The following is a 20,263-nucleotide window of genomic DNA, read 5'->3' as shown; positions in this document are numbered from 1 at the left end:
TAGAAAATTTTCTTCTCGCGTCCGAAGCTGCCGTTGCTACCTGCAGCCCATGACTGCCATGTTTGGATGATGCTTATGCCAGCGAGGAAGAAAGTGCCACTATCCCCTTGGCAAAGAAGAGGAAGATGAGAAGAAGAGGAAGATGAGATGTGCCTGAGTGTAGAAGAGGAGGAGTGGTGAAGAGGAAGTGTTTTCAGATTCTTATTACAGTTGGTAGTGTGTGTAGTGTTCATGGGCAATTCTAGGTGCCCTTAGTTAAGTGTTGTCAATAGCCATCAACAGATGGCGCTGAGACTTTGTATATATAAACTGCTGCACACTTGAATAAAGAGAGTCTCGTGTGGCATGAGCTGAGTGATCTATTCCGTCGTCGAGCCCTGTTGTTGCACTGCTTGGGACCAGAAGGACAACGCATTTTCGATGCGCTTCCACCGCCAGTGACGCCCCAGTTGCCGCCGTCCAAGCAAGTGACCTCCGGAACAACTGCAACCGCCGAAGACGCCGTAGCGACGCGTCTCCCGGACGAATACGACGTGGCCCGCGACACTCTGGCGCGACATTTCGCCGAGACGCACAACGTTCGACTAGAACGCCACCAATTCCGCGAACGCCGTCAGTTACACGGTGAGTCCATATCCGACTTTGTACTCGCACTTCGAGAACTGGCAGCATCTTCAATTTCGGAAATCAAGCCAACGAAAACATGTGCGAGCAGTTCATTACTGGAGTCGCATCTCCACAGTTACGAGAACGCCTGCTCTTAGAAGGCGACGCGCTCGCGTTCGACCGTGCCGTTGAAATTGCGCTACTTCGTGACCGAGCTCAACTCGAGTCTGAAGCTTTCGCTAACCCCGTTCAACTCATCGTACAGCAGCAGCCACGCCGGCGTAACGCAGTCGGATGGAACGCGCAAGATAGCCGGCGTTTCAGCAATAACGACGGACGCTCCGGTAACCAGAACAGGCCCAGTTTATCACGCGTTCGTTCCTCTGACCAGCATACTTCAGACACGGACGCCGGCTTTGTTACGTTCAGCGGAAGCCGGAATAAACGCGGTAATTGCGGTACTACTGGTTGCGATCCGTCAGTTTGTCCCGCTCGCGGTAAAACCTGCTTCGCATGCGGCCGCCGTGGCCACTTCATGCAAGTCTGCCGTAATCCCCGCAGCGCACAAGAACGACGCCCAGCTCAAGTCCGCGAAGTGGTACCTGAACAAGATGCACCAGGACTCATAAGCATTCTCACTGTTGACGGAAACAAGAGCATTGGTGTTTACATTGACGTGACAGTCGCGCCAATCACGTCCAGTTCGCAACCGCGCGCTGTGAATTTTTTGTGGACACTGGATCAGCTGTGTCAGTTATGGGAAAGGAAGAATTTCAAAGCATGTTCGAAGACAAAATACTCTTGACTAGCTCAAAACCTACGTTGCTGGACTTCCAACGCAGGAAGATTCCTGTACTGGGCCAGTTTAGGGCTAGCGTGTCTTTCAAGAAAAAAACAGCTGTGATAACAATTCATGTCACACCCGGGCGGACTTCCCTTCTTGGTCTGGACGCTGTCCAGGCTTTAGGACTTTGTATTCTGGGCACGCACCTACGTTGCCTGCACATGGCTGCCGAAGAAGGTTCAGAACCTATCAGCAATGAGATGGCAGGCCCTCCAAAATTCGGTATGCCAGCTCTGTTATGGTCAAAGTTTTATCATTTGTTCTCACCAGGCCTTGGACTGGCCAAGGGCGTTCAACACGAAGTCAAAATGAAGTCTTCTGTCCCTCCAGTTGTGCAGAAGCTCAGACGTTTGCCACTTTCTCTGCGCAAACCTGTTAGCGACAAGCTTGAGCGCCTTCTTTCTGACGATGTCATCGAAAGGGTTAATGCCTCTGAGTGGATCTCTCCTATCGTTGTAGTCCGCAAGAAAGACGGCAGCATCCGCCTTTGCGTTGACTTGAGGGAGGAAAACAAAGCTATTGTTGTCGACAGCTTTCCGCTGCCTCATATGGAAGAGCTATTACACTCGCTGAATGGAGCACGCTACTTCTCGAAGCTCGATTTGGCCTCTGCCTATCATCAAGTCTTACTTCACCCCAACAGCAGAGACCTCACTGCATTTATAACGCACGATGGCCTTTTTCGTTTTAAAAGGGTGTGCTTCGGACTAGCATCGGCTCCAGCTGCGTTTCAGAAACTCATGACGACGGTTCTGCAAGGATGCAAAGGTGTCCTCTGCTATCTAGACGATATCATCGTTTTTGGCAGAACTGAGGCAGAACACTTGAGGAACCTGGAGCAAGTTCTCCAGCGTATATCCGAAGCTGGAATGAAACTGAATGAAAAGTGCATCTTTAATGCATCTGAGCTACCGTTCCTTGGGCATCGAATCAGTGCGGAGGGAATAACACCGCTACAAGATAAAGTAGACGCAATCGTCCACGCTGCCACCCCCACAGATGCAGGCATGCTGCGTTCATTCTTGGGTCTGATAGAGTACTATGCCAAGTTTATCTCTCACCTGGCTGAAGAGGTAGAACCTATGCGTAGGCTACTTCGCAAGAACATTCGTTTTGAATGGGATGACGCTGCCGAAAAGAGTTTTAAGAAAATAAAGAAGCTTCTTGCTTCACACAAAGTTCTGCGAATGTTCGACCCGACGCTCCCAGTTATTGTGGCTACAGATGCGTCTGCGTATGGCTTGGGGGCAGTACTACAGCAAGCTGACGGCCCACATGTTCGGACTGTTGCTTTCGCATCCCGAACGCTCACAGAGACAGAGCGAAAGTACTCGGCAGGAGAGCGGGAGGCCTTGGCCTGTCTGTGGGCGTGTGAGAAATGGCATATCTATCTGTGGGGACGACCATTCACTTTAGTAACGGATCATCAAGCACTAGTGTCTTTGCTTTCGACACAGAGCACAGGACAGCGACCACTTCGCATCACAAGGTGGACCGCTCGTTTGCTACGTTAAAACATCACGGTTCAGTACAGACGTGGGCAACAAAACACGATAGCGCATGCCTTGTCCCGGTTATCTGTTGCAGACTCAGAAAATGGCGTTCAAATTGAAGATGAAATCGTGTCCCTCGTAACATCCTTGATTCACAAAAATGACCTTCAACTTGCTACAACCGAGGATTGCGAGCTACAAGAAGTTGCTCATTTTGTCCAGACATCATGGCCACCTAAGAAAAGATTGACAACACAGTTGTCTCTGTATTATGAGGTTCGTGAGGAACTCTCCATCGCCGACGGCCTTCTCATGCGCTCGGAACGCATTGTAGTTCCAGCGAAGCTCAGAGCTACGCTTGTTCAGCTGGCCCATGAATCGCACCCGGGAATAGTGAAGACAAAACAACATCTTCGAGAGAAGTGCTGGTGACCAGGCCTAGACAAACAGGTTGAGACTGCTTTCCGCAGTTCCATGATCTGCCAAGCCGCAGACAAAAGTGTCAAAACGTATTCTGCTCCACTGCAACCAGTGCCCCTTCCAGACAGACCATGGAGCAAGATAGCAATTGACATTGCTGGCCCATTTGAGCTTGCATCAGCAGACTGTCGATTTGTAATATCTTTAGTTGATTACTTTTCTAAATGGCCAGAAGTTGCTTTCTGCAGGGATGTGACCTCCCGTGCAGTAATGGATTTTCTCCTATCGATATTTGCCCGGGAAGGATACCCTGATGTGTTGGTCTCAGATCATAGACCACAGTTTACATCCCGAGAATTTGAGTCATTTCTTCAAGACAGAGGAATCAAGCACGTATTTTCTGCTGTGTATCACCCGCAAGCAAATGGCCAGGTGGAAAGGTTTAACCGTCTGCTCATATCATATGTCCAGGTTGCCATATTGGAACAGCAACCAGTAAAAACAACTGTCACACAGTACTTGGGCATCTATAGAGCCACCCCTCACAGTGCCACTGGAGTCTCTCCTGCTGCGCGTCTGCATGGCCGGCACATGAGGACATCCTTGGACGTGATTGGACATTACACTCCGGCTTTCTTCGCAGACCCCGCTCAGGAAATGTGCTCGCTTCGGAAGAGGGTAAAGGAGTACCAGCGCAAAAATAAGGTGTATGCTGACCAACGAAGAGGGGCCCGAGTACCAAAGTTCCAAGTCGGAAAGTATGTGAGAGTTAAGAAACCGGTCCCCGGCCCGAAAGGATCTCCAAGTTTTGGACCACCGCTGAAAATCCTCAAGCGAATAGGACGTTGGTCCTTCGTCGTGGAGGATGGGCACACCTGGAACGCCTCGCAGTTGACCGCAGTACCAATGGAGGCATCGCCACAACATGCGGTGCTAGACGAGGCCCACAGTGACCGAACTGCACAGACATCTGTCGAAACATCACTGCCGTTTGAGCCATGTCAGTCAACATCACCAGGTCAACTACAGCAGAGTTCACAACACACGCGACATGCCTCAAGTGATGGTGATGATAGTGCTGGTGGTGATGGTGAGAGTGGCGATAGTGCTGGTAGTGACAGTGCTTGTAATGAACCTGATGCCGAGCTACCAACACTCCGTCGGTCTTCAAGAAATCGGAGGCCACCCGCAAGATTTCAAGACTATGTGCAGTGACATATACTGCGTGTACATATCTGTATATGCTTGGCACCTCCTTTAATACTTGTATATATATCTGTTTCTTTTAGGGAGGAATAGATGTAGTGTTCATGGGCGGTGCCCTTAGTTAAGTGTTGTCAATAGCCATCAACAGATGGCGCTCATACTTTGTATATAAACTGCTGCACACTTGAATAAAGAGTCTCGTGTGGCATGAGCTGAGTGATCTATTCCCGCGGTCATGCGCCGGCTAACACGACAGTGTGCGCTTGTGTTGTGTATCTTCTCTTGTGTTTGTTGCACCACATTTCTGAATACGATGCAGCACCAACTAGCCCCTCAAGCCGTTATTTTGAGTAGCCCTATTTTGCATTGATGTCATTGGCATCATTGCGAAATAGGGCTAGCGTTGAAGGGGACGCACAAGTATCCAGGACCTCAATCGGTGCAGAATAGATAATCAGCTCTAATTGAGGATGATGACGTTAGTGCAGAAGAAATGAACAATAATTTCAGAGATATTGTCACTGAGTGCGCGGTAGAAAGAGGTGGTAGGATAGTTAGAGCGGATACCAGCAAACTAGTTAGGAGACGAAATATTTCATTAAGAAACGCCAAATTCTGAAAGCTTCCAACTCAACAGGCAGGAAAGAATAGTCCACGTAAGGAAGCATAACACTGGGTAAATTGAGCATGCTCTATAGAACAGGGGCCGCCTTAAAGCGGTGAAGGAGAAATTGAGCATAGGCAAAAGTCAGAATTATGCGGTAAGGGACACAGCGGGCAATGTCATCACGAGTATGGACAGAATAGTCAAAGTAGCCGACTTATATACTGTCTGTATAATTGCTCAAGTAGTCAGGACAATATTGAGATAGGCAGTAGTGAAAAGTAGTCAGATGTTCCACCAGTGACGAAGGATGAGGTTAAGAAAGCTTTAGAAAACTATGAAAGGGGCGAAAGCAGCTAGGGAGGCTAAGGTAACTACAGATTAGTTGAAGGACGGGGAGATATCGTGCTAGAAAAACGCGCCACCCTGTACTAGCAACGTCTGGTGTCATCGGCGGTACCGGAGCCATGGAAGAACACCAACATTACCTTAATTCATAAGAATGGGGAAGCTATGGGCGTGAAAAATAACAGGACAATCAGCTTGCATACATTGCATAAACATGTTTACTAAGGTAACCGTTAAAGATTCAGGACAGCTTAAGACTTCAGTCAAGCAAAAGATCGCGCAGATATTCGGATAGGGTACTCTATAAACAGCCCTTATAGGTAGTAATAGCATCAATGGACAAGAAGTGGAAGCTGTGACAGATTTTCTGTTCTTGGGCGCCAAGATTACCTCGGAAGGAGACTGCAGCCATGAAATTAGGAGACGCCTGCTTCTGGGAAAGAGAGCAATGGTTAGCCTTGACCGCCTAGTAAAGAGCAGAGACATTAGTCTGCCAACCAAGATCCGTATAACCCGTGCTATGGTCTTTCCAGTTGTGATGTATGGATGCGAGAGTTGGACTGTGAAAAAGGCTGACCGCCGAAGAATTGACGCGTTTGAATTGTGGTGCTGGCGAAGACTCTTAAGAGTTCCTTGGACTGCCAGAAGATCAAATCAGTCGATATTGTCGACCATAAACCCTGACTGCTCATTGGAAGGTCAAATTCTAAAGTTAAAGCTCAGCTACTTTGGTCATCTGATGAGAAGAGAGGAGTCGCTGGAGAAAGATTTGATGTTGGGAAAGGTTGAGGGTCGCCGGAGAAGGGGTAGGCAGCGAACGCGATGGTTAGATGGCATTCTCGAGGCATTGCATATGAAGATATGTGATGTTAAGAAGATAGTGAGAGACCGGAAAGCGTGGCGTGACATGGTCCATAGGGTCACGAAGAGTCGGACACGACTGAACGCCTGAACTGAACTGAACTGAGGTAGTAATAATTGATTATGAAAAAGCACCGTAGAAACATCGGCAGTAATACAGACATTGCGAAAAAAGGTGTAGACGAGCCATATGTGCAAAAGCTAGAAGATATCTATATTGGCAGCACTGCAACCATAGCTAAGCATAAACAAAGTAAAATATTTCCATAAAGAAATGAGTTACGCAAGGTACACGATCTCCCCAGTACTATTCAGAGCTTGCTTTCAGGAAGTATTCAAAGACTTGCAATGGGAGCAGTTAGGGACAAGGGTCGACGGATAATACTTCAGGAATGTGCGATTTGCTGATGACATTGCCTTGCTAAGTAACTCTGGTAGTGAACTGTAAAAAGATTGATGACCTAGGCAGGAATAGCAGAGAGCTAGGGTTGAAATCAATATGCAGAAGACTAAAGTAATGTTCAATAAACTCGGGAAGGAACAGCAGTTCACAATAGGTAGCGAAGTACTGGAAGCTGTTGGCGAATATGTCTACTTAGCGCAGGTAGTAACCACAAATCCAGGCAAGGAAGGGGAATAACTATGAGAATGAGATTGGGATGGACCGCATTTGTCAAGTATTCGCAAATTAGGACCAGCAGCTTACCGGTATCGCTGAAGGTGAAAGTATACAAATGTTGCATCTTACCTGTACTCACTTATAGTGCTGAAACGTGGAAGGTAACGAAAAGGGTTCTACTTAAGTTGAGGACAACGTAGAGGGCTATGGAACGAAAAATAGTAGGTGTAACGTTAAGGTATTGCAGCGCGCAGAGTGGTTAGGAGAAATAACTCGAGTTATTCACATTCCGGTTGAAATCAAGAAATTGTCATGGGCAGGGCATATAATGTGGAGGACCACCGATGGTTCCTTAGGGTAGCAAGCTAGATTCCAAAGGAAATAAAGCATAGCTGGAGGGACAGAAAGTTAGTTGGACAGATCAGGTTAAGACGTTCGCAGGGATCAAGTGGATGTCTCTAGAACAGGACCGGGCTAAGTGGAGGAGTATGGGAGAGGCATTCGCCCTGGAGTTGGTAATGTCTGGCAGAGGATAATGATGATACCACTGGAGAATGCTCGCATTCGACGTACTCCTCGTCCATTGGCTACTGCTCCGGGTTTTACCAAATACCTATGACACAGTGCAACCGAACAGAAAGAAACTCCCAGACTCATGAAGACGTCTTCAAGTTTAATGTAACGTTTTTCAGGTATAATAATGTAGCTACGATGAGTAGTTCTGTGTGGCTTCGGTTCTTTTTGCTGGTTCTTTGTGATTTCAAATGCGATCAGTCTATTGGCTACGAGATTTATGCTGTTATCTTTGACAGGGTGGGCGTTGTGGCCCCGGTCCTTTCTTGGCGGCTTTTGGTGCCTCAGATGCGATGATTTTATATGCCACAGGGTTGATGCAGTTATCTTCGGAAGGGCGTTTTAAGCGAAAATGGTGGCACAGCGTATTTTTTGGGCTCCAAATGCAAGGCAAAATTACATAATATCCTGAATCTTCCACTTCCAAGAAAGGCAAACTCTGCCCTTGTCTTCCTCTTGAATAAGGACGGCATTCATCCCGATATGTAGAAGATTACTAGTGTGGCACTTTTAAAAAACTACGTTCGTTGATAAAGCTTTTGCAGCGTTCCTCGACCGTTATCGTGTTTACTTCGGCTGGCTTATTACCGGCTTCGCGGACCTTGCATTGCCTCTAACTAACCTCCCGCATAAGGACGAGCAGTTTTTGTACTCCCGGACGTGAATCGCATTTCAACAAGTTAAATTTGGCCTTAGTACCGCTTGTGAGATATTGGTCTGCTTGGGCGATGCTTGTAAAGATTCACAGTGGTATCGAGCAAGTAACACTATACGCCAGTTAAACCTCAACAATAATGGAGAGCAACCACACCATAACTGAACTGGAACGTCTCGCTGCAATTTTCGCCGTCGAAAAGTTCTGCTTATTCCTATATAGCCGCCAATTCCTGAGCATGAAAGAACACAATAGCCTATGCTGGTTGCTCGGCCTTCGCAATACTTGCCATCGTCTTGCCTGTTATGTGCCTCGAAGACAATTTCATTTTTGGCTTTAAAAGTGGTCGTGCCTCTTTGATACTGATTAGGGGCCGCGCTATTTGCTCCCATCTCTAAATAAAGCAAAGCAAGGCTTCGAGAGATGTCGACTATGCTTTCCACACTGTTACTAAGCTCAAAGACTCTCCATCGAGGGCGGCAATCTAGCCTTACATTGCAACCTCTTCTTGAAAGATCGGAAAGTTGAAGATTGGTTTACAAAATTCTTCGTGCTGTTCTGTTCATCGATTATGTCGCTATCCAGATGCTACTTTGAAAAGTAAATTGAGGGGGGGCGAGCATAATGGGCATTCGGACTACAACCACCGGACGCGCTTTCTGCTAATGTCGCCGCCAATTCACTCATTATTTTTTTCTCGAACAAAGCAGCCCATAAAGAGTTCATTTAGGCGCAACTCCAGTCTGCCCATTTGCTTCCTTCGGCATTGCCATGACCACGTAGTATCTCATGGTAATACTAGGTGATAGATGTCTTTCCTACACTCTATATCTGGGAGCTCCATCAGAGCCGCCACGACCGAAGGCGACCTGCGAAGCAGCCGCCGTCTCCTAGGCTTCCACAAGAGCATGGACTGCTACCGCACTCCACTCGAACACGACCGCAGCACCCAGGTAGCACAGAATGTGGGGCCCCAGTAGGTCCGATGTAGGCAAGTGGGGCTGGGGCAACCATCATAAAACCTGCAGCGGTCCCCGATGGGGCAAATGTGGGCAAGCCCCATTTGGGCTTGCCCCTGCTCCTCCTGCATGGGTCCCATAGCGGCGTTTCTTTGGCTAATGCAGAGCACATTCCTGCATCCAGACCACAAGGGTCCCTTGCCGGATATTTGAGGGCAATCCAACCTAAATGTGGGCTTTTTATGGGAAAGCCCTCATAGATCCGAAGTGAGGCCGCCCCCATTAAATCTTTGTGGGACCAACATCGGCCGTATTGGGGCAAGAAAACGGGCATACCCACATGCTGCCCAAATCGGCCCCTTGTAGGTTACTTGAGGGCAGGTGAAATATGAATAAGGGCTCAATTGGGCAAGCCCTCGTGAAGCCCAAACGAGGCAGCCTTAGCTAAACCGCTTTAGGTCCCACATAGGCTGTAATGGGGCTGGAAGGCGGGCGTGCCCGCATGGTACCAAAATCGGTCCTTTGTGGGGGCTTTGAAGGCGCGTGCAACAGCAGGTGGGCTCTAGGTTCAAAAACAACGTCCAGACCAATTGGGGCTGCCCACATAAAACTGCTTTATATCCCACATGGGCCGTAATGGGGCTGGAAGGCGGGAGGGCCCGCATGATACCAAAATTGGTCCCTTGTGGGGACTTTGAAGGCATGTGCAATAGCAAGTGGGCTTTAGGTTCAAAACCAACACCCAGCCCAATTGGGGCTGCCCACACAAAACCGCTGTAGGTCCCACATCGGCCGTAATGGGGCTAGAAGGCGTCCGTGCAATTGCGTAATTATTGTTTCCAACTTTTATTTGAATTAGATGTTGCCCTAAATTGCTGTTATAGATGATTTGTATAACAGTTGTGGCCATGTTTAGTCGATTAGAAATTTACATGGCTTTAGTTCTCGCGCTCGTGCAAATTGCGCTACATATACTAAAACAAACTGATTGCTAACTGTTACCTCTTATGTGGTTGCTTTGGACAGCCTACAACTCGCAGTACAATATTACTGTTCAGAACACACATCTCCACAGCCTGAACAAGATGTACATGAAGTCATTTTGGCTAGATGAATGTTATGAGTTATTGTAAAATTTAATATTGTGGCTGTTTAGAAAGTGCAGACATGTATAAAGTAATTACTTAATTATGTGCCTAAATATTGATTGGGAAAACTTGGACTAGGGCTTTCCATCAATTTCCTACGTTGGACCCCTATGAGAATAATGTGGGCAAGCCCAAGTGTGGCTAGCGCTATAGAACCCGCATTGGTCCTATGTCATTTTCTGAGGGGCTAACTGAAATAAAAAAAAAAATGTTCCTCCAAAGCGGCTGCCCAAATCGGTCCAAAGTAGGACCATCGCGGGGAGTTGGCGGGATGTGCCCTTTTAACAATGCCGGAAAAATGTGGGCAGCCCCGCAAGGGCTGCCTGCATCGGCCCCTAGTGGGGCCAATCGGGGCTTTGTCGACAGCCCGCTTCGGGCCTACGTCGGCCCCTCTTGCAGCACCCACATTGAGCCCACCGGGGCTGTCCTGCATTGCCTACATCGGGCCCACCGGGGCCCACCCTTCATAGCCCACTTTGTGCTACCTGGGCAGTGTCAACTCCCTCCATGACTGCGACTTCATCCGTTATTTTGAGCAGTTTATGTTTAACACTTTACCAAGCGACAAAAATACAGGATTTCGGAGCAGTGCGTCTTTATGGCTGCTTTGAAACTACGCGACGAGACCATAACGCTTCGAAATGTCTCATTTGCCCTCGAATGATCTGCTGAGTGTGGTATGACAACCAGGAGTCCTAGCTACCCTCCCTGGACTTAGCCAAGCCGTATTTATGAAAACCTTCACAAGCAGCATGTGAAATGGAATGGCTGAGCTATTCCTTAACTCTGGCTTTCATCAGCCCAATGAGGCCGTCTTTGCCGCCACTATAAAAATAACACGTCCCTTTAGAAACGCTGACCCTGGAATTAAGGAGGGGAAGAAAGTACGATAGTTGGCGCGATTCGACACTGAGCAACGTTTAACTGGCCTTGTGTGAAACAGTTGACGAGTTCTTGTAAGAGGCATCTACTATAGAAAAGGCCCCCGATGTTCGAGCCCGCCAACAGTACCGCAGGGATCGTACCTCAGCTATACACCCGGAGGCCCCGTCTCCGAACACAGAGCAGCTGCAGAAAATCATTCGCGAATATGCTCGCAAAGACCTGCGCGGCCTCCTGATACCGTCCACACAAAAAGAAGCGCCGTTACTAATCAATACCAGCCGTGATGAAGGTAGCTGTCTTGGTCGTTTCTCAAGCTACGTCCCAAAGCAAAAAGCTCCAACGGTGAACTATGCCACGCACTACGTTTTCTTGCAATCGCGCGTGCCCCCGCAAGCCCTCCCCGACGCAACCAAGCTCACCCTGAAAGCTCTACCTTGGCTGCCGTCCGCAAGATTACGAACACCACCAAAGTCCTACAAAATCCAAAGCCTGCAGGCCTTCAACAACAGGACTCTTGTGCTCCAAACGTGGTGAGGCCAGTGGTATCCTTCGTTCCTTTCTATACAGACAAGTTGGCCTCCGCGGTCTTAAAATCGATGCCCCGTGACCCCACTTCGGTAAACGATGGCAAAAAATCAACCACTATCTGCGCATAATACAGAGTATGTGCCATGACACTTCTCGTCCCCTTCCCGGCCGTCTTTCACCGCTCGCTTTGTATCGCGTGGTCAGAACTACGATACCACTGTGAGGCAAATGTCACAAGCCACCATAAGCCAAACTGAAGGTAGCAACATTTCGGCGCCAGCCCACGAAACACAAGAGCTAATTGAAATCTAGAATATGTCTAGACCAAGAAATGGGCACTTCTAAAAGAAGTCTCAGTTGAGACATTCTGTAGACCCAAGAGCTATAAGCCTTCCTGTAGCTCCGATTTAGCTCTGCTAACACTACGCTAGTAGAAGTCTTGAAAACTTTTCGCCTAGAAAATTTTTATACTTGTTCTAGACATTGCTTCTAGTTGTAGCTCTGCTATAGTTGTGCTAGTAGACATCTTTAAACCCTCTTGGCTGGAATGTTTCTATTCTTGTTTTAGACGTGTAACGATTTGCAGTTTCTGCTAACTGTCCTCAATTCTACATGTGAGGTCACACAGTGCTTTGCTTTGAGAGCATTTTTTTTCTAAATTTAATGAAATTACAGTTAACTGGGGAGAAAGCGAATTGATGAAGGCTACCACTTTGTACAACACAATAAGACACAGCTAGAGATGGCACAAAATCAGTTGGACTGAAGAGGATTAAAATTTTATTTTTTTATAGGATTTTAAATTTTACTCCTTTACACCCCACCGATTATGTGCCATCTCTAGCTGTTTCTTACAGTGCTGTAGAAAATGCAAGCCTTCAATAATTCACCCTCTCCCCAGTTAGCTGTAAAATTTAAAATTTAGAAAAAAATGCTGTCAAAGCAGAGTATTGTGTGATCTCACATGCAGAATTGAGGACAATGAGCACTAACTACAAATCGCTGCACTCAATAGTGAATCCACATGCTGAATGTATGAAGAACACATGCTCCTCCAGTCAGAATTTTTATTGCACTCCATGTACAAAAGTAAAAGCAGTCAGCAAATAAACATGTTGACAATATGGATTTGAGAAGCCTTTTTTGAAGGTTCTGTAAAAGTAAATTCCAAACCTGCTCTGGCAAAAAACAGTTAATTTACAGGCATGCATGCAAATGCTCTGGTGTAAACTCACTGGAACCATCCATCCAGAATGTTCTGCATAAAATATTTTTTATAACTTGCATAGATATATAAAACCATAATGCACCCTGAAGGCATTGGCTAATGAGCTAAATTCAATGGCTTATCGTAAACTCCAGGTTCTGCTTTTTCTAGGGGTCTTCAAGACAGACAAGATTCCAGCAACCTGCAAAGACAAAAAAGCTCAAAATAATCAAACGAGCCAAAGGCAGTGGCAGTTGAGCTACATGCTAGGTTTTTGAGGGGTTTTTCTGAAAAGAAAAATATGCACGGAGAAAGGAAACACCAAAATATGGTGATACCACTAGCATCTATTCAAAATGCCCGGACCTACCATGAACGCCATTGAAATCATTCACCTAGTAGGTCATGCATAAAAAGAAATCCCTCGTAGCTCACACCACAAAACGAGGTCGAGGCAGTGGCCTTATGCTTCGGGCACTGACCTACCATGACCTCAAAGAAAAGTCTTTTCTAGTGTGGTTTAAGAGAAGAAAGCTTTATTCACTCTGTACAGAGGCTCTTTATTTTTCTTTCCTTTTGCATGCATCAGCATAATATATGTACATACACAGAAAACCTTAAAGTGAGCTGAGGTTACAGATTTGAAAATGCTACGGTGCAAAGATGTCAACAAAAATGATTAGGACACCATATGCGCACAATTGCCAACTATTTATTGGAAGAAAACACGAATGTTCTACATCTGATGCCAGTGAAGTGCCGGAATTTTTTCGAACAGACTCATACAATTCCGCATCTTCAACACGATCATTAGCAACAAAATAACTCCTCGAGATATATTACTTCAGTTCTACATTTGCTACCACACATACTTAACACACATCAGTGAAGTTAACAAAGCCATTACAATACAGCCAAGTTGCTTGTTGGGCGAGTTGGTTGGACAGTACGTTAAAACAGCGCTAGAAACATGGACAGATAGAAAGACAAACACGCAATGTGTGCTTGTCGTTCTATCTACCCGTGTTTCTAGAGCGCTAGTCAGACGCATCTGCGGCTTAGCTTCGGCGTGCTGCTTTCACCATACAAGAGAAGTGGGAAGTTACTTACTGTTGAGAAATATGAGCTCCATATCATAGCGCAGCAGTGGTTGTAAAATACAGTGCGGGAAAGCTGCAAAATCAGCGTAAATGTCCAAGCGCGGGAAACAAAGGAAGTACACCGAACACACACCATCGAGAGCATGTTGAGCAACCGTTGAGCATGTGTAAAGACGAGAAAAGATTAGTTGAACGATTGGTGCGCGCGGGTAGCACGCAGTCGCTAGCGACTGCAACGCCAAAATTATAATAAAGCAATAACTTCCTACAAAACCCAACTATTACAAAAACAATTATGAGTTTAATTTTTTCAATTTAAACCTTATGGTTTGCAAAGAAACAAGAAAAAAAGCCTGAATCAATGAAGCAATTTTCACAAATTGTAAATTGCATCGGCATCGAACCGAGCGCCACCACGCTGCAGGCTTCAGCATGCGGAACGATGTTTGAGCGTACGATTGTACAATCGGCTCTCCTGCTGACACGTTCTCTTGCCCAAGCAACAAACAACTGGTATACATTATTTGCTATGCATTTTCCGGCAGTGCGGTCGTTTTCTCGTGCTCCTAGGCAAGCCGGAGTAGAAACATGTCATTCGCGGGCCGTCGTCTTTCAGGACCCGTATACTACCCCAGTGCGGCCTTACGAGTGGCAATACGATGGTTTCGCGGTGTTGGCCAGGAAAGCTGGAATGAAGAGGCATTCGTAGCATGAAGAAAGTGTTGTCGTTCGCGTGCCTCCCCTCGTCTTTCAGGACTGGTGTGCAACCCAGTGCATCCTTACGAGCGGTAGGTTAGCTGGACCGTAAATGACGGGGCTTTGATTCCCGCTAGAACGAACTGGCAGTTTCAAAGTTCGAGGTTATTTTAAAGCGGTCTCTTACCTTCTGTTCCTGATTATCAAATAATCAAGTGTAGACATTGGAGTAATGCAAAGCTGTCTAACAATTTATGTGCCATAATTATTGTTTAATTCCTTGGCTGCATAAACCATGCGTAGAAAATGTTCGCTGTGATTCGTGAACATTCTTTGAATAGGGATTAAACATTCTGAACAGGTGAAACATGGAGTATTTTTTGTAGACTTTTAGAAGTTAGTAAACCCTCTCTACAATAGTATTTGTGAAACGTTTCTGAATAAACATCGCTGAGAGGTCTTTGGAAAAACATCTAATTGAGGTCTCCAAAAAGACATATCTGAGACGTCTTTGAAAAGGCGTCTTAGTATAGATGTGCTAAAGAATTTTTCCAGGAATCTTCTTTCCGTTGACGTCTGTGAGACGTTTTGTTCTAGAACAAGATGTTTGTAGCCTTCCAGAGCTGTTTAAAGAGGTTTATTAAACATTATGTGTTTCGTGGGAGGTAGCTCAAGGACGAAAAAATGAAAATCCGTCGAAAACGCCGGAGGTGTAATTGAAGAAAATAATCAAATGCCCTTCGACCAACTAGCCCGTTCTTCCACCCATGCATGAAAATCTTCCACCGCCGTCAAATCGTGTATAGGAAGCAGCCATTAGTCTGCTACTTCACACTGTCCTTGACGACTAAACGAAAAGCGTTTAAAGTGACAACTCCGTCAAGCAGAGTACAAATGGTGTGGCGAAGTAACAAAGGTATGACCACAGTAGACGAAAGAGTTGAGACTGGGTATCGAGACGAACGCGTAGGCCAAAGGCACGAACGAGTGACTCTTAAATTGCTGTCGACAGTCACATGGGCACTGCCTTGTAGATTCTGGATGTAACTATTCAGACATCAGTGGACAGTTCACCGCCAAGCTCAATTAAGCAACGACCACTTCAGATGACTCTCTAATTTGTACCACTCGCGGTAACAGTATTACACCATCAGGCTTCAATGTGCCAAAGTAGCAGTAAATGAGCATATTTATCCTGCCATGTTAGGTCCTCCAGCAGTTAAAGCATGACGGGATACCGGTTACGGACTTTCTGAAAAACCACTGAGCAATCATTCACCTTCGATCGAAACTCATCAAGCTTTACACGGGTACACATACCAGCTAAAGCAGCCGTGAATCTTCGTGTTCCCAAAATTTTATCGAGCAAAAATTGAGCAAAGAACCATTCTCAAGAGCCGTCGGTCACGTGGGTACCGTGGCCGTCGAAAATACCTAAAGTGTTATTGAAGGAAGTAATCAGCTGCCCTTAGATCGTAGCTTCGGCATTACAGGAAGCCAGGCCTATCTCCTGAAGAATTAGTTTGAGGACTAGTGTCGAACTTCGAAGAGCAACGTTATCTCAACATGGGGAGGGCAATTGCTTTCCTCAAAACGTTAGTAGGTACCGCAGATCAAAACCTACGTTTCTTATGAGCCTAGCACTACCTCGGATCAGACTGTACCACACTCGCGGTGTTCATAAAAGCTACAACGAGTGCTTCTCATGCGCGATGTGAGAAACAGCACCTTATAAGCACTGCATTGTCAATACGAACACAACCATCCTCTGCGCTAAATCCTCTACCATGTATCTCCGCCAGAACGCCAAGCTCTCCGCGAGCAATTGAATGCAATGCTTCGTGACGACTTCTACCAGCCACAGAAAGACCACGTGGACGGCACGAGCCATTCTGATGAGAAGGCAGAACATTTCGCTTCGTTTATAACCACCACATGAATTGCATTAGAAAATGGATGCGTACCCCTTCCCCGCAATGATGCACAGGACCGGCTAAACAGAGCTAGGTACTTAAATTGACAGATTTCAGAGTGGCATCTACCAAACAGAGGTTGTGCGAAAGAGACCGCCAGGAGATCCCGTTTATCACAACAGGTGGCCTCCTACTGCTCAAGGTGATGTCTTTTGTTCTTCGCTTCGCAAGAGCTGCATTCTAGTTAATAATCAATACTGGTCTGGGATGCTCGAACTGGAAATGTTTGGCTATGTTCAGATAACCTTCTTGTCTTCTCTATACTTCCTGAAGTTGAACTTAAGGCTTCAAATAGTTCTCGAAGAAATCACATCAATGGGGCTAACACTGAACCCAGAGAAGTACCTTTTCCATTGAGATAAGCCGCTATTCTTGGTCTAGTCATAAGCAACTTAGGGCTTCGAAAACCTTTACAAAACCGATGCGATTTGCAGTTTCTACAGCCTGCTGATATAAAAAAAAACTTGAACTGTTTGACTATTACCGGCAAACGTGTAAGGAAGAGCTAGCACACCGCTGAATCCCAATTCCAAATTTCCATAATAGGCATTACAATTAAATCGAAAGCTCAACAAGCGAAAGTCTCTAACTCTCTATGACCTTGTTTGATTTGAACTAGCACAGCTTGGTTCTATTATATATGGCGTTAAACAGCAACGCTGGCTGGAGAAACGAATGAAAAACTCCGTCCGTTTTTGCCAAACTGTATGAATGCAACTCCATTTCTTGATGACAGAGTGTCTAGTTCCCAACGGCGCCAGTGGAGTTATCTCTAGTCCCAAAAGTGTTGCCCAAGTTTAATTCAGCACATCCACTTTTAGCGCCACGAACTCATAATGTATAAGTGCTTTTGGGGATCATATTGAAGAAACGTGTAGTGGTGGTAGTGGTAACATTTTAATCGCGATCAGATACAGGGAAGTGCAGCGTTGGCGTAGCGGTAGAACATCCGCCTCACATGCAAGAGAACCGGGGCTCGAATCCCGGTGCCGCGCAATTCTCCAACGGGAAAAAATTGACGTATCGATGGAATTGCATAAACAGGTTTGGGGTGCGATCTGATGCCTGTGAACACCTCCGGCAACGCACTCCCTCACCGAAACAGGAGTTAGCTACCCTGGTGCAGTAACTGGCCGCAGCCTCCCATGATTAGTCCTATCAAACCCCGGCCCTCAGTCACCAGCGACTGCGGAACAATTGACCACGGCGGCGGTCAGACCTGTGACGCAGCAGGGGGTGCTAAGAATTCCCGACTCCGCTGCACAGGTCGCCATTGGAAACTGACCCTGCCAATGTTTAACGCTAGAACCGTAGCTAGTGAAGCTAGTTTAGCAGTGCTGTTAGAAGAAGTAGAGGGTATGAAATGGGATGTCATAGGGCTTAGTAAGGTTAGGTGGCCGAATGAGGCATATACTGCACTGAAGGATGGGCATGTGCTGTGTTATCGAGGTTTACCAGAGTGGCGACAACTACGAGTAGCTTTCATGCATATAGCGGGTAATATAGATGAATTCTATAGTAATAATGAGAGAGTGGCAGGCATCGTAATTAGGCCTAATGAGCGGAATAAACTGAAGGTTGCACAGGCCTATGCACCTACATGTAGTTATGATGACCTGGCAATAGAAACCTTCTTCGAAGACGTAGAATCGGCAATGCGAAAAGTAAAGAAGCAGTATACGGCACTAATGGGCGACTTCAATGCTAAGGTAGGGAAAAAGCAGGTAGGAGACTAGGCAGTAGGTGACTATGGCGGCGGTTCTAGGAATCGCAGGGGGGAGTTACTAGTTGAGTTTGCAGAACGCAATAACATAAGAATCATGAACACCTTCTTCTGCAAACGGAAGAATTGGAAATGGACATGAAAAGCCCTAGCGGAGAAACTAAAAATGAAATTGACTTCATACTGTGTTCAACCCCTGCCATTATGCAAGATGTGGAGGTAATCGGGAAAGTGCGATGCAGTAACCACAAGATGGTGAGGTCTCCAACTAGTCTAAATCTGAAGGAACGCAACAAATTAGTAAGAAAGAAGTCCATGAACGAATTAGCGGTAAGGGGGAGAGCAGAAGAGTTCAGGATCTCTCTACAGAATAGATATTCAGCTCTAGCTTAGGATGACGACATTACCTTAGAAGAAATTAACAATAATTTCAGAGATATCAATACTGAGTGTGCTGTAGAAGTAGGCGGTCGGATAGTTAGGGTAAGTTGTCTAATGAGATGAAAGATTTGATTAAGAAACGCCAGAGTATGAAAGCTTCCAATCCAATAGACCAGGTAGAATTGGCAGAGATATCAAAGCTAATCAATAAGCTCAAAGTGGGCGATATAAGGAAGTATAACATGGACAAAATTGATCATGCTGTTCAGAATGGGGAAAGCCTTAAAGCGGTGAAGGGGAAATTGGGCGTAGGCAAAAATACGATGTATGCGCTAAGGGACAAGGCGGGCAACGTCATCACTAATATGGACAAGATTGTCGCTGTAGCTGACGAGTTCTATACTGATCTCTACAATAGCCAAAGTAGTCAAGATCTTAACGAGATTGGCGGTAGGGAAAAACAGTCAGACGTTCCACCAGGGACGAGGGACGAGATTAAGAAAGCAATATAAACTATGAAAAGCGGGAAAGCAACTGGAGAGGATTAGATAACTACAATTTTATTGAAGGACGGGGGGGATATAGTGCTATAAAAACTGGCCACCCTCAGTTCTTGGTGCCATCGACGGTACCGAAACCATGCAAGAACGGAAACGTTATCCTCATTCCTAAGAAAGGGGACGCTAAAGACCCTAACCTTCAAAAACCAATCAGCTTATTGTCTGTTACGTATAAGGTATTTAATAAGGTAATCGCTAATAGAATCAGGACAACCTTAGACTTCAATCAAGCAAGGGATCAAGCAGGTTTTCGGAAACTGTACTCTACTATCGATCATATCCATTCTATCAACCAGTTGATAGAAAATTGCTCGGAATATAATCAGCCCTTATATATAGCATTCATTGATTACGAAAAAGCTTTTGCCTCAGTAGAAACTTCGGTGGTGATGCAGGTATTGCGAAATCAGGGGGTTGACGAGCAGTATGTGAAAGCACTGGAAGATAGATATACTGGCTGCACAGCAACCATAGATCCAGACAATGAAAAATAAATAACAAGAAGAATAAGATTGGGATGGAGCGCATTTGGAGAGCACTCGCAGATTATGACTAGCAGCTTATCGCTCAAGAGGAACGTATACAACAGTTACATCTTACCTGCACTCACCTATCAGGCTGAAACGTGGAGGCTAACCAAGAGTGTTCTACATAGGTTGAGGACACCGCAGAGGGCTATGGAACGAAAAATGGTAGGGGTAAGATTAAGAGATAGCAAGCGCGCAGAGTGGGTCAGAGAAATAATTCAAGTTAGTTACATTCTAGTGGAAATCAATAAGAAAAAAATGAGCATGGGCCGGGCATGTAGTACGAAGACAGGATAACCGATGGTTTCTTAGGGTAACAAACTGGATTCCGAAGGAAGGAAAGCGTA

This window comes from Amblyomma maculatum, chromosome 11 (assembly GCF_055883805.1).
Source record: "Amblyomma maculatum isolate TAMU_Amacu chromosome 11, ASM5588380v1, whole genome shotgun sequence".
NCBI classification, from domain to species: Eukaryota; Metazoa; Arthropoda; class Arachnida; order Ixodida; family Ixodidae; genus Amblyomma; species Amblyomma maculatum.
This window is presented reverse-complemented; position numbering follows the sequence as displayed.